The following is an 11,903-nucleotide window of genomic DNA, read 5'->3' as shown; positions in this document are numbered from 1 at the left end:
GATAAGCTTCTAAAGGCCTCTGTTTGACGAACTGGTCTTATCATGTATATTAAATAAGACATGCAGAATGGATGATGTTGACTGAAGACAGAATCCAGAAGAAATTAAAAAAGCCAAAGGCGTGTCTGAAATAGTATTAAAAAGTCTGGATTGCCCTCTCTCCTGGCTGAAATCTCTCAAAAACATTGATAAAAGCACACTTATCTTTGTCAAGCTTGGGCATGAGCTGAGACATCAGACCACAAAATAAGGTTGGAAGAGCACAGGGGCAGAGAAGACTGAGCAGGAGTGTGGCAGGAGACAAGGTCACTGTAGGTGAAACTGATGGATAGTATATTTGAAAGTCCCTAAGAGAATGAATCTTAAGAGTTCTTACCACCAGAAAAAAAATTCTTGTATCTACGAGATGACATGTGAACTAATTGTGATAATCATTTCACATTTCTAATAAATGCAGAAATCAAGTCATGATGCTGTGTACCTTGAACTTAATACAGGGCTGTATGTCCATTCTACCTCAGTAAGACTAGAAGAAAATGTAAAAAAAAAAAAAAAAAAAAAAAAAAAAGCAATAAAATACCCTACCGTAAACTCACCCTCCCTGCTACCATAGGAAAGAACAGAGATCTCTGCAAGGTGAGATCTGGAGAGATCCAGCAGAAGGAAGCACACCCGGAGTCCCCTGGAGGGAGCCAGATTAGCAGAAACTCAGTCCTGCCTTAATTGCAGCTGGATCCCTTGTCAAAGTACCCATTTCTTGGCTCTACCCCAAGAGTCCTACAGCTTCCTGTCCCTCTGTGCAAATAGATCAAGTCCAAGATGGTACCACTTATTCCTTCCTCCACCTCCAATCCCTGTTTTATTTTACTTGGGAACAATCTATTCCCATGTGAAAGTCCAGGGTAGTGGGCTTGGTATTGATTTTGGGTTCCAGCCAGATAAGGATGCCCTAAATTTGAGAAAGGTTCTGCTTTGAACTCACCTAGAATTTTGTAATTTGAACCTCTAAAGAAGAAGCTCTCTTAATTCCAGGATATGTGTATATTTCCTGTTGGTTGCTCCAGTGTTAAGAATTCTATTTGGAGAGAGGCTGTCATTTTTTTAGGGCATAGGGTCTTTGAAGGTCTTTATCAGGTGTTGGGCCACTACAAAGGAAAGGAGCAACAGGGTGAGGTGAGGAGCTGTCAGGCGGCGGGCGGAAGGAGGTAGCTCTCCAGGAGGAGGATAAGGGAAGGAGGGACGGGCACAGACTAGCACGAGGCCTCAGGTCACCCAGACACCTGTTGCCATGGCCCGGTGGCGGTTTCCTGCCGCTTGCGAGGACACGCGTGCACAGAGAACACAATGGGCTTGTCTTAACAAGAAGATGCTTCCTGTTTTGCCACCTGGTTCAGTGCCGAGAGGAAGAGTTTATGGGTCTGTGTTTTTCATGTCACTGAGCTCTGTGAGGGAAGGAGTGGGGGCAGGTGAGGCTGAGGGTCTGAGGAAAGGTGAAAGGGAAAGCAGGCGAGCCATTTGTCCTTCTAGAATGGCTCAGAGAAACCTCATACCATTCTAGTTTTAGCCGGTGGGGGCGGGGGGGAGTGATGGCCACACTGCCCTCCTGTCCCAACAGCTCCATGCTAGGGCCCCTGCGTGCACCTGACGGTTACTCAGAATCTCTTTGGCTTTTTTGGTCCCTTACTAAGAGACTTCTGCAGTAACCTTTATCTTGGTGAGGAGGCAAGAACAGCTGGAAACTTGGACTGAAATAGCCTCTGTGGTGAAAGCAGAGGCCGGAAAAGGTGATGCTGATCTCAGGGTGAGTGATGAATGAGAAATCCTGCACGCCTGCACCCTCCCCCCACCCCAGACGGAGCCCACCACTGGGCTAATCCTACATCTTTCACAGTACGGTGTGTACATTTTATTTTAATTTTTATTGATTAATTAAATTTAGTTACATTTAATCAATTAGGTAATTTTTAAAGATTTTATTTGAGAAAGAGTGGACGTGTGCGCATGTGTGAAAGAAAGAGAGAATGAATGGGAGTGGGGAGGGAGAGAGGGAGAGGGAGAAGCAGGCTCTCCACTGAGCAGGGAGCCTGATGCGGGGATCCATCCCAGGACCCCGGAATCATGACCTGAGCCGAAGGCAGATGTTTAACGGACTCAGCCACCCAGGCAGCACTAATTAATTAAAGTGTGTGAGAAGATAAGCTTTATTTCCACTCTCAAACTCTTCCAACTTTGCACGAAGTCCTTCTTTATCTCTGCCTTGGAGATGGCAGAAATTGTAATAAGCCATGCATCGCCATGCACAACCCAGTGAATTTTAGCCACCCCCCCACCTGTACTCTGGGACAACAGAGGTCACACTATACCTTTTTGGAGATACCCCAAAAATCTGGTACTTTGATCCAGAAAGGATTTGGTTCAATTTCTTGCTGGCTTAGGATACTAAAAGGCACATAAAGTTTGGTTGCTCAGTCCCCCTGGGCTGGGGTGGGGAGAAGGTGGACAGGGAGATGGTCTGGGACAGAGGGGCAGACCATGGAGGTGAGCTGAAGTTCTTGTCCACAGAGGGAGTTGATCCTGGGTGGCTGCTGGCGTGGCTGAGGTCCGCCTGAGTGCTCAGGCTGGGTGGACACTGGCCTGATGGCCCTGCTTAATCCAGCTCACTGCCCCGGAACCACGGCTGGATCTCCCTCTGGGCCCCCTCCATGGAGTCACTGGCACAGATGAGCTTCTTGCTGATGTGGATGCTGAAGTCCCTCCTGATGACGCCACGGACAGCCTCAGCAGAGTCAGTGTGGTCTAGTCCTAACATGGCCCTTGAGGAGTAGACCACACTGGGGCCTTCCCAGGCCATGGCTGCCCCTGGCCAGAGCTCATGTAGGTGATGGGGGCTGGGTAGAAGGGCTTCCTCTGCAGGTCCTGGTAGTGCTTGGCAAGGACTCTGGTGCCTGCAGCATCTTCATCCCCACCAGCCTCTCAAAGCACTGGATCCCACCCCCAACAAGCCACTGCTCTACCCCATCTGGCTTTACTGCAGCCAGGGTCTGCCCCCATATCCAGGAGCTAGGGCATGTGAGCAGGTTCAGGCCCGCGGCCAAGAGCCACTTGGCAGCCCAGGCTCTGTGGTGTGTTCCAAGAGGCTGCCCATGATCTCCCACTTGGGGGCTGCTGGCTGAGCACCTAGAGTTTGTACATTTTGTCATTAGAAAGCCCAGTGTCTATATGCTTGTTTAGCTCAAGATCATCTGTTGTGATGGAAGAGTATGGGATTCCAGTCTGTGCTTGGCCAGCCAGGTTTCCACGAGGCCCTCTCTTGTTTCCTCCTCTGGGGACTGAACCAGATAATCTTGGATGTCCTCTCTAGTCTCACAATTGGGGGATTCCGTTGATCATATCCAGAGTGGTGAAGTTCAGAGAAGCTTAGTTTATGAACATGTAGGAAATCCTAGTAGAGCTTTGGTCAGCAAGAAAACACAGGAGAAGTCTTTTTTTTTTTTTTTAAATATATATATATTTTAAAGATTTTATTTGGGATGCCTGGGTGGCTCAGTTGGTTGGGTGGCTGCCTTCGGCTCAGGTCATGATCCCAGCGTCCTGGGATTGAGTCCCACATCGGGCTCCTTGCTCTGCCGGGAGCCTGCTTCTCCTTCTGCCTCTGCCTGCCATTCTGTCTGCCTGTGCTCGCTCTCCCCCCACCCCTCTGATAAATAAAATCTTTAAAAAAAAAAGATTTTATTTATTTGACAGAGAAAGATCACAAGTAGGCAGAGAGGCAGGCAGAGAGAGAGAGAGGGAAGCAAGCTCCCTGCCAAGTGGAGAGCCCGATGCGGGACTCTATCCCAGGACCCTGAGATCATGACCTGAGCTGAAGGCAGCGGCTTAACCCACTGAGCCACCCAGGTGCCCCCACAGGAGAAGTCTTGAAACCATCCACACAGTTGTTTAAGGAGACCATCTCCTCCCTCCTCTTCTTGTACCCTCGCCACGGCATGCAAAGCCCTTCTCAACAAGGCTCATTCACCACCTCCAGCTTCAGTCTCTGACTCCCACCTGTACCCAGCCATTCTGGGCCAACTTTGGGTTCCCCTAAAGCACGGTACACATTCATTCTTCTGGACTCTTCTACATGCTCTTCTCCCCAGGAGAGAAGGCTCTTTCTCCTGTTAGACTCCAGCTCATCATTCAAGAACCAGCTCCAGTAGCCCTCAGTTCCTGCAGAATTTCTGATGCCGCCAGCCCAGAGCACACCATTCATACCTGACGCCCACAGCATGCTCTTCGCACTCCTGTGTTAACACCTCTCAGTCTAATATTTATTCTAGGCACGTATGCATTTTTCTCTCTCTGTCAGGTTACAACTCAGTGGCACCTTGTTTATTTCTTAGATGCTTAACCCAGCACCTGGCATATTCTCCGTGCTCAGACCAGTGGATATGAAATCAAACCGAAGCTATAGGATTCGCCTATAGCTCATGAAATAGTGACCACCCTCTGGTACAGCTAGGAAGGAGATGGGCAGAGGAGGGAAGCGTAATGGGCCTATCTCCACCTAACTGCATGGCCACCCCCCACCCCAACGGTTAGTGTCAGCTTTGGCTTCTGAATGAAACTCATGGGGTCCCCACTCTGGGAACTCTTCCAGACTGATAAATAAGGCAGGTCAGCAATTTTAAGGATCTTACCAACTGTTTGAGGAAGGAAGGGAGCTGATGATACTCAGACTCTTCTACATGCCAGACCCAGCGTCACCGCATTTAACCTCCTAAGAATCCTGTGAGGTAAGTACTCTGATGCCCATTCTACAGATGAGGAAAGAGAAACTCGGAGAAGTTAAGGACTTTCCCCAAGGGGACTGACAGCCAGTAGCAGAGAGCAAGGAATGGAACTCCCCCATCCATCCTCTTTCCCCTAAGCAACACTAGCTCGTAACCAGGAACCCAAATTCATAACCACCGAAAGCCCCGAATTCGAACGCCTTTGAAGGCAACAAACCAGCAGAAGAGGAATCCCCTTACAGACTGGGGGTGTCCTTTCCGAAGCCCGGCTTCATGGGCGTTTCTGATTGGTGGAGGGTAGGTCACGTGCTCTCGTCCTAGCCTCAAGGGAGCTTGGGAGTTGGAGTTCTTGATTTCTCAGGGAGGCAGGATTGTAAGGGAATTTCCTCCAGAAAGGCCATTCATAAGATGATAGGCATCTACAAATATGACAGATGTTCACGATACTGACTCACCCCTAAATGTCACAGAAAAGGAAGTTATTTTAGATGCCCAAACAAATTTGCGCTTTCAAATCCTGCTCCTTCCTTAAAATGTGGTTTTAAGGAAGAATTTTATTACATAATTTTGGGGGTATAAGTTACGTATGTTAAAAGTTCACCTCGTTTAGTGTACACGTCTAAGGGTTTTTATAAATGCAGACAGTTGTGCAACCACTACTGCAAGCAAGATAGAGTATACAACTGTCTCATCGCCCCCTGTAGTTTTTGAAGCAAAGACCTTTTAAGCAAAGAACAAAAAATAGAGCTGAAGAGATTTTATGTGTAAATATCAACATAGGAAGGCTGAGTCTCCCCCTCCTCGGCTCCCGGCCCAGGGGTAGAGAGACAAAGTTTACCGCAAAAAGACTGAAATGGTCCAAAGTATCATCTCCTTTCAAATGTCAGGTTTAGGGTTTAATGCAAGACAATGGATGAGGTTAACTCTTGTGGTTCTAGCTCACTGCACGAATGCCTGCTTAGTTTGACAGGCAAACAACACCTTGAACAAACTCACAGCTTCCCACAGATCCGGGCGGAGGGAGGCCCGTGTCTGACCTTCTGACTGCACTCTTTGGCAGGCGAACGGTGGACACATGGTGCGTCTGAGTCCCCACTTCTGCATCATGTTCCAGGTCACAGGATCCAGAAAACCCTGGGTTTAAGAGGCGGCCAAAGGCTGGCATTGTGTAAGGGTGGTGGTGTAGACGTAGCTTAGATGTGCAGGCAGAAGAGGAAGGGAGCGAACCGCAGGCCTGGGCTGGGGGCTGGAAGGAAGCTCTCCATGGAGCCCAGGGATTCTAAATTTGAACATGGCCTTTTAGGTCACTATAAAATATACTTTTCGTTATGGAGACATAGATTCTCAAAATAGGATAGAATCTATTTTATTTAACAGTTTTTAGCTTGATTTATAGCATAAATATCTGGGCATGTTGTATGTAGTCCTCTGTTAATGGGTATACTTGCCCGGGCCCTGCATGTGTTTAAGACAGGCCTAAATGAATGTGTTGAGATTCCTCAGAGATAGTTACCAAAGCTTCCTGCAGTCCAGGCTCCCTGATGGTAGCCCTGTACCCCTCTCCCGGGGAGGTGAGAGAGGAAGAGAATGTGCAAACATTTTTAGACATTAACCATGTGCTTGAATCTGACCATGGCCCGACTACCCTCACCAGTGGGAGGGTAGAGGGGGGACCCCTTATGTTTCCAGAACCTTCTCTGGGTTGACCCTACCCTAGGGCGAGGAGAGTGCAAACATTCAGGCTGTGGAGCCAGGGAAAGAAAGGGAGGTGGGGAGGGTTCTGCATAAAACTTTTGGCTTTGAGTCGTTCTGGATTTCAAATCCAGGCCCCCCAATGAGCTGATGGTTTGATTCTTTTTTTTTTTTTTAAGACTTTATTTATGTATTTGACAGACAGAGATCACAAGTAGGCAGAGAGGCAGGCAGAGAGAGGGAGGAACCAGGCTCTCTGAGGAGCAGAGAGCCCGACGAGGGGCTCGATCCCAGGACCCTGGGATCATGACCTGAGCTGAAGGCAGAGGCTTTAACCCACTGAGCCACCCAGGTGCCCCTGATTGTTTGATTCTGTGACTACCTGGAACCTCAGTTTCAGCACCTGTGAAGGTCTGATCGCTCACAGAGTTTCCCCTGAGTCTCTGGAGGATGACCTGAAGCAGAGCCAGGGAGTCACGGTGCCCAGAGCAGGTTCTCTACAGCGCTCCGTCTCCTCTCTCCTTCCTCTTGTTGGCTGAATCACTGAGCCCCTTTTGGCATTCTGTAGGTCTCTACAGCTGAGAAATCTAAAAATAACCTTGAATTATGGTGGGTTTAGTCTTGAGGTCTCTGACAAGCACTTCTGTGTAAATAGCAGAAGTGAAAAAAAAAAAGCCATTTTATTTCTAGTATTTGAAACTCAAGTTAAAGAACTCTCATCCTGTGGGCAACTCATAGTGGAGGGATGGGGGTGGTATGGGCACAGAGTTGGTATTTTTTCGTGTTGTTTTTGTTTTTGTTCTGTGATGATATGTGGGACTCTCCAGGGACATGTGTCACAGGGCTATACAAAGAAGGGGGAGGTGAAGGCGAGGCAGGTGGGAAATTTCTGTGTCTGACGTTATAGGACAGAATCGGGGAAAGGGGGAACGTGTAGGTCAAGGAGTGGAAAAGGGGATCTCACACTCAAAGGTCCTGCGGCTATCATGCCCTTCATACCTCTGGCTTCAGGTCACGATTGAGCAAGTTTCCTAATTCCTTTTTCAGTGAGCTTCTGAAGAAAGACTGTTTTTGGGGACCTGCCTTATTCCTGAAATGCCAGTATGTCTGAAACTTAAAGTGGGCGGGTGTAGGGGTACCTAGGGGGCTCAGTCGGTTGAGTGTTCTGACTCTTAGGGTTTGGGCTCGGGCCACGATCTCAGGGTGGTGAGATCAAGCCTGGCATTGGGCTCCACACTCAGCAGGGAGAGGGGGTCTGCTTCTCTCTATCCCTCTCCCTCCTCCCCTCTCCCTGCCCATGCACACATATCAATCAATCAATCAATCAATCAATCTTTTAAAAAGAAGTGTGTGCTTGTAAGATCACAGAGACTCATGAAAAGAGAAAACGAGAGGCCAGCTTACTTGACTATGGCGCACATATGGCCAAGAATCACTGGTTCTTCATCTTATTGTTATTTTTAACAAAATGCTTTCCCACTCCTCAGATCTAATGTTCACTCTTTTCAATAATCCATGTTTTATAGGCTTGGAGAGATGAAGTGGATTGCCCCATGGTCCTGGGAGGAAGGGCCAGGGTTTGTGCTGGCTGCCTCCTTCTTTATACAGGCCTGGCACTGACCATCCGAGAATGGCTCAGGACCTGAGACCTGGGGTATCCGGGTCACCGAGACTTCTGACCTATGACCTTGACTTCTGCAGCTCTTTTAAAAAAATGGACATAATGACATTCGATGCCAATGTTTTTTTTTTTAAAGGAGTAACCCAAATAAATATACACCATATCATGCCTGATACTGCATTGATCTAGAACTCTCTGAAGGTGACAGTGGACAAGCAGGCTATCTCCTGTTCCCACTGCAATTAACTGGAGGGGAGGGATTTAAGTGACCATAAGAGGCAATGGGATAGATCCAAGGGGGAGTTTCCTGATTGTAGGGGTTGTAAGAGCCACTGAAGGGTGGAAGTGACGCCTCTCTAGTTCCTGAGCCTCCAGCACCTATCAGTGTTTGCCAAATACCACCACCTCCCTCCTCTTGCTGGTGTCAATATTCATCCTTCCAGGGGCGCCTGGGTGGCTCAGTGGGTTAAGCCTCTGCCTTCGGCTCAGGTCATGATCCCAGGGTACTAGGACTGAGCCCCTCATCAGGCTCTCTGCTCAGCGGGGAGCCTGCTTCTCCCTCTTTCTCTGCTTACCTCTCTGCCTACTTGTGATTTCTTTCAAGTAAATAAATAAAACATTTTTTAAAAAAATTCATCCTCTGGAGCCAGCTCAAATGCCGCCCCCCCGCCACGCCAGATTTCCCAGCATCCCCATGAAGAACTAGGATCTGTTCTTCCCTGCTATGCAGTGTAACTCTGGTACTTCTATTTAGCACGCATGTTGTTTGTCCTCCACTGAAAGCCAACCCCTTGAACTCCTCCCCACCCTGAGTGCTTGGAGGGCAGGAATGTGTTGCATTCATCCCGATGACCAATATCTTAGGCGCTGCCTGGCACACGGTCCTCCCCAAAGGAATGCTGGACTTCACTGTGAGTTGCCTGTCGGTGGTTTTTAATTTTTTAAAAACTTGGTTAAATTTGAAAACTCAATCCCCAATGCCAGCATGCACATAAAAATAAGGACTCTCATGCTCTCTTGGTAGGAATGTAAACAGGTTTGATTTTTCTGGACAGTGATTTGAATTACTTTAAATGTATATGCCTTTTGACCATAAAATTTTCTTCTATTTTCTCTTCCCTTCCCTCCCCGCCCCCCCACCCACCATCTTCCGAAGGGGTTCGTGAAGGCCTTTTCATAAAGATATTGTTTAAGTTCCTAGTGATTTTTTTAAGCAATAGCGAAAATGAGACCAGTGCTAATATGGATTTGGATAAATAATTGTGGTTTATACCTATGAGAGAATACTATGTAGCCACGGCGACCGATGGTACACGTGTGTGTATCAATCAAGCAAGCAAAGTGACAAAAACGCATCACAAAATGGGAAGCATGGTATGGTCCCAGTTTTGAAGAAAACACAAGGATTGGTCCATGGGAAAGTGTCTGGGAGCGTTTACATCCAACCGTCTTAGCCCTTTTTGGGGGTGGCGGGACTTTAGGGGATTTTAATTATCTTCTTTTTGTTTCTCTGAATTTCCTTCGTTTCCTACAATGAATGTGGATTACCTTCAGCAAAACACCTTCATGTGTCTTGAGTTGATCCTCCAAATAAACTCCTTGGTCCTCAAATTCTGAAAACCCCAGAAATGAAATCAAAATGTAAATTGGAAGCACTGTTGGAAGTTCTCTGGGCCCAGAGGTTAGCAGACTTGGTTGCACGTTCGAGGTACCCAGGGAGCCTTCAAAACTCTCCAGCTCGGTCCACACCCCATGCCAACAAATCAGAATCTCCACCGGGTGGATCCGGGCACCAGAGCGTGTTCCCTCTGCCCAGGTGATTTTCACGTGCAGCCAACTCTGACAACCACGGCGGCTGAGTTGCACAGTTCAACCCAGTCGCCACTACCCATTTGTAGCTATTTACATTTAATTAAAATTAAGTAAAACTAAATAAAAGTTAAAAATTAGTGCCTGAGTTACACTACATTTTAAGTGCTCAGTAGCCACATGTGGTTAGTGGCTACCGTACTGGACAGTGTGGCTGGAGGGCTACCCCTTAATTTTCAGGACAGGAGACCAGAAGGGCCTCCTTCTAGCAAGACCTGATGCTCATTGGAGAAGATTCCTATTCTTGCCTGCTCCACAGTTGCAGAACAGATCTGCCTGGGCCATCAATCATCGTGTGCCTAGAAAGTTCCTTCTGCTTTCTTGTGTCTACCCCATCCTCCACCTCGAGCACTGGAAATTTTTATGCCACATGTTTATTTTCAAGGGCTCGACAGGCCCAGGCCCTTCTGATCTGTTCAGCCTGGTCAGGCCAGCAGCCACGCTGTTTACCTGGAATCCAAGTGCTCAGCGGAGAGTAGAACAGGGCTGTGTTTTCCACGGCTGCTGAGAAAGGTGAGTGAGCCGAGGCAGAATAACAAAAAGCCACTTCAAAAACACATCAGAAAAAGTCAGAAAGCAGAGACAATCAGAGGTTTGAGAGACACACGCCCCCCCCAAAAAACCCTGCCAAAAAAGCAAAAACAAGTCACAGGGGAGCCTGTCGCCTGATGGTTTCGAGACTGTCGCGGTTGCTGACTTGAGAATGGGCCTGTCCCCGTGGTTCTGCGAGAGGCCGGGAGCTAAGGCTGTGGGGGCTCAGAAACTCTACCTAAGTTCTGAGAATCTTGCGGCCTTGGAGGTGGGACAGTCCCTGAGTGTTTGAGGCTCTGGGAAGACAGGGGCGTGTGGGAATGGCAAGGCCAGGCTGGCTGGGGAAGAGTGTTTTAGCCCAGAGACTGGCCACCTGTTAGGAAGCAGAATCTCACCTGGCCCTGGGCTCTACGGACCTACTGCCTGAGAGGGAGAGGCCTGTATGGACATAGTTCATCATGGAATTCAGGGCCAAAGGCCACCCATGTCTAGGAAGCCCTCCTTCGGGACCCGAGGTGCTAAACACAGAGATGTCAAGCCAGAAACGGAAACCTTAGTTGGTGCTCCCCTCCCCGCCCCATTTCCTGAAGTATCTAGTGAAGAGAGCCTTGGAGTCGGAGAACTTGGGTTTCAGTCCCAGGCAATGTCACTCACTTCCTGTGTGACCTCGGGTGGGTCAGTTTACCTCTTGGACCTTAGTTCATTGACCTATAAATTGTAGTGTTGGCATAGACCAGTGGTTCTCAAGCTGGGCTGCATATTGGAATACCCTGATGAGCTGTAAGAAGAAATGAGGTTCTGGGCTGCCTGGGTGGCTCACTTGGTTAAGCAACTGCCTTTGGCTCGGGTCATGATCCTGGAGTCCCAGGATCGAGTCCTGTGCTGGGTTCCCTACTCGGCGGGGAGTCTGCTTCTCCTTCTGACCTCTCCCTTCTCACACTCTCTCTCTCTCTCTTGAATAAATAAGTAAAATCTTTTAAAAAAGAAATGAGATTCTGTTCTGGCATATAGCCTGCCCTCAGGAATTTCTAGAGCTCCTTGGAGGATTCCAGCGTGTAGCCAAGGTTGAGAACCACTGGTCTATTCAGCACATCTCAAGTATAGCACAGGAGAATGTAGAGGAGAGTGTAGGAGCCATCTGGTTAAAATTCAGATCCTAATTCTATAGGCCTGGCATACGGTATGAGAGTCTGCATTTCTAACAAGCTCACAAGGGATGCCCATGGGCCACACTTGGAGTAGTAGCAAGTCTATCTTTAATGTCCACTTCTCTCTGACTAGCTGCAACTCAGTCTGGGTTTTATTTTTGGAGCTGGCATGGGTAGCGTATTTCCACCAATAGACACCGTCGCTTCTAAGGTCTTTCTTTTCCCTCCTTACAAGAATCACTTAAATTCTCACTTGTCATTTGAATTCTG

At 48.2% G+C, this 11,903-nt stretch overlaps 1 pseudogene; it reads right to left on the bottom strand.

Moving 5' to 3' along the window:
• Positions 1-2,646: 2,646 nt before the first annotated feature.
• LOC101680009 lies at positions 2,647-5,047 on the bottom strand (annotated as a pseudogene).
• Positions 5,048-11,903: the final 6,856 nt, after the last annotated feature.

Source organism: Mustela putorius, unplaced genomic scaffold (genome assembly GCF_011764305.1).
Source record: "Mustela putorius furo isolate JIRA1106 unplaced genomic scaffold, ASM1176430v1.1 tig00003962_pilon_pilon_pilon, whole genome shotgun sequence".
Classification (NCBI taxonomy): Eukaryota; Metazoa; Chordata; class Mammalia; order Carnivora; family Mustelidae; genus Mustela; species Mustela putorius.
The sequence above is the reverse complement of the archived record's forward strand: the minus strand, read 5'-3'. Positions and strand labels throughout refer to the sequence as shown.